This window comes from Lactuca saligna, chromosome 8 (assembly GCF_052625555.1).
Source record: "Lactuca saligna cultivar CGN05327 chromosome 8, ASM5262555v1, whole genome shotgun sequence".
NCBI lineage: Eukaryota > Viridiplantae > Streptophyta > Magnoliopsida > Asterales > Asteraceae > Lactuca > Lactuca saligna.
In genome coordinates, this window is record NC_136424.1 from 277579515 (window position 1) to 277583018 (window position 3504).

Consider the following 3504-nt stretch of genomic DNA (forward strand, 5'->3'; position numbering starts at 1 on the left):
CGTAGCTCGCTTGGAGGCAATTCGTATCTTTCTAGCATATGCTTCATATATGAATTTCACTGGTTTTTAAATGGATGTCAAGACTGCCTTCTTGTATGGCAAGGTGAAGGAAGAAATCTACGTTGATCAACCTCCAGGGTTTGTCGACCCGAAGTTTCCTAATCATGTTTACAAGTTGGACAAAGCGTTGTATGGGCTGCATCAAGCTCCTAGAGCATGGTATGCAACTCTAACAAAGCATTTGCTCGAACATGGTTACACTCGCGGTACTATCGATCAAACATTGTTCATAAAGCATGTCGACAAGGACCAGATACTTGTTCAAATATACATCGACGACATAATCTTTGGATCAACCAGCCAATAGCTTTGCAAGGAGTTCGAAAGTGTAATGAAGAAAAGATTTGAAATGAGCTCTGTGGGAGAAATGACCATGTTTTTGGGGCTTCAGGTTAAACAAAATTCAACCGGAATCCTACTACGTCAGGCCAAGTATGTGGAGGACATTCTTGAGAAGTTCGCACTTGACGATGCTATATCTGCTTCTACACCGATGGCTGAACAACCTCTACTGACTCCAGATCCAGAAGGCGAGCCCGTAGATCAAACTCTCTATCGATCGATGATCGGATCCCTGATGTATCATACTGCAAGTCGACCAGACATTATGTTTGCAATTTGTCAATGCGCACGTTATCAGGCTAATCCTAAACTCTCTCATCTTATTGCTGTTAAAAGAATTTTTCGGTATATCAAAGGAAGCCCTAAATTGGGTCTTTGGTATCTGAAGAATTCTGAATTTGATCTTTATGCTTTTACTGACAGCAATTATGGAGGTTGTGAGCTTGACAGGAAATCAACTTTAGGAGGATGTCAATACCTAGGTGACAGATTAGTTTCATGGCAATGAAAGAAGTAGCACACTGTCTCGACTTCGACAGTAGAGGCGGAATATGTAGCTGCATCAGCTTGTTGTTCTCAAGTTATCTGGATCCAACATCAGCTGTTGGACTACAGTTTGAATTATTTAGAAATGCCTATCTATTGTGTTAATGAAGCTGCCATACAAATTGCTAAGAACCCAGTCCAACATTCTAAAACCAAGCACATCGATATTAAAATTCACTTTATCAGAGATTGTTATGAACGTTCTTTAATTTGAATAGAACATGTCCACACTAATAACAATGTGGCGGACTTGTTCACAAAACCTTTTAACAAAGCTCGCTTCGATGTGCTTGTGGGATTTCTGAAAATGATACGTTTTGAGGATTAAGTATTTTTTTTTTAATTTTTTCTTATTTTTGGTTTCATTAGTCTATAGTTTGAATTTTTTTTGTTAGGTTAGTTTAAATTTGCACATTGTTTTGTTTCGTATTCTCACCCATGCACAAATTTAGGGGGAGAAATAAAAATCCAAAAACAGCAAAAAAATTAAAAGATTGATAAAATCCAAAAATACTGTCATTTTTGTTTAGCATTTCAGTTGACAACTTCGGTTGTAAGTATTGTGATGGGAAATGAAATTAACAAGTGATAACGGGCAATCTGAATCGGCGTAACGTACCTAAGATGAATCGTCTACGATCTGTACTCGATGTGCTTGTAGGCATGAAAGATTTTAAATGGACTTGACTAGGAAAAGTTGAACCTAATGAATTTAAGGACTTTACAAACTTTTACCTTGTTAGATACGTTTAACCTGATGTCACGACGCTCGGATAGGTTCAGCAGGGAAATATACATGGGAATCTATCGGTCACACTAAATAACCCGTATCTGGAATCGTGGAGTCACTTTTCCTCGATGTGTGGATTCTGTGCTTAATTCCGGTTGGATGGGGCAACTGGAAAATTCCGATAAGCTAGGTCTATAGAATATCATTTTCTTTTCTTTCCTACTGTTAGTCATATGCTGCACCCTTTGCGTGATTGGAAGAGATCCGACCTGCATTACAGCATATGCAATTCTCTTCTCTGCATGTGATATCTGTGAAACTTCTCCTATCTGTTAGCCATATGATGTCTCTTTTGCGTGACCTCAAATCCGACCTAGTACACAGCATATGCAACTTTCTACTTCTCAATCCCTCTAAAGTAATAAGTTAGTGAATTCTGTATCTATCTTCTCTCTAAATGATGGTCTGCTCACCCGGTGTAAGGAGTACTCTGGAAGTTCTTGAAGGCTGGAGCATGTCAGGAAGCGGGAAACACGTTCTGATACACTTAAAATTGAACATATACAGGTTGTCTGTAGATCTCGTTGCTCGATTTAGGTGGACAACAATATCCCTGGTTGTAGTCAGCTAAATGGTCATAGGATAAATTTATTCAAGATTTAGAATTTATCATAGTGATAGATATTCACAATTAGATACATGTCTGAATCTTGTCATTGGTAAAATGTCCAAATCTGTCAAAAGTTTTTTTGTATTTAAGTGGACCACAATACTGGCAATCGATCAGACGGAGATGTGAAAATGAGGATACCGGGAAGTAAATAAGATTGTCCAATAACTTTGATCCAAGCATCACAAAAGAAATAGTAGTTAAAGTTTTTTTTTAAATTTTATTTTTTATTTGTATTTTTTAATTTTATTTAATTTTATTTTAATTTTTGGTGTGCAATTTAAAATTTTATTTTATTTTATTTTTACTTTTTACTGGTTTGTTTTATCTTAGTTTTATTTTATTTTGCCTTGTTCTTATTTTTCTAGCATTTAAGTTGTAGTGTGTTAGTTTTATTTTTTTTAAGTTTTATTTTATTTTATTTTCGAAATTAAATTAATCCTCAAAAAGTTTTTTTAATTTAATTTAATTGGTGGAAGTTGGATATACTGGGTAGTTATCAGGTAAGAAGGTAAGGGAAGGTAAATAGGTTAAAAAGGAGTTCACTGCTGGAAACTCCTCATTCATGAGTTTCCGGCCGCAAACTCACTCCCAGAACTCTCTGAAATTTTTTTTCGATTTTCGGAAAAACGAATACATCATCTTAAAGGTAATATCTTGTAGATCACAAATATGTATTTTTTTTCACATTTCACCGTATCATTGTGTGTAAAAATTAGAAAAACTGATTCGGCGGTGTTTATAGTCGTAAGCATAGGCCGTAAACTCCGAAACTTGAAGTTTTCGACTTGATTTTATTTTATTGTGGTGCTATTTGTCTTTACATTCACGAATATGTAAATATCAGTTGTTAACTCAAAGAAAATAGTCGGTTTTTGGGAATTAATTGTAGCTTATATTCATAGGCCATAAACTCCATGTTTACGGCGCATGAATCCACGATTTTACTGCCCACATGTGATTGAAATAATTCAGGGATCATCGCGTATAAATTTTTCGAAAAGATCTTTAGGCCGTAAACTCCAGTTTACGGCCCAAGAACCAATTTTTGATCTGTTTTTTACAAAAAGATTGAGTCACGATTTTCTTGGGTTTGATAGTAGTAAATTCTCAACTGTGTTGATAAATAAATTTTTATTTTGATCATATATTTTAT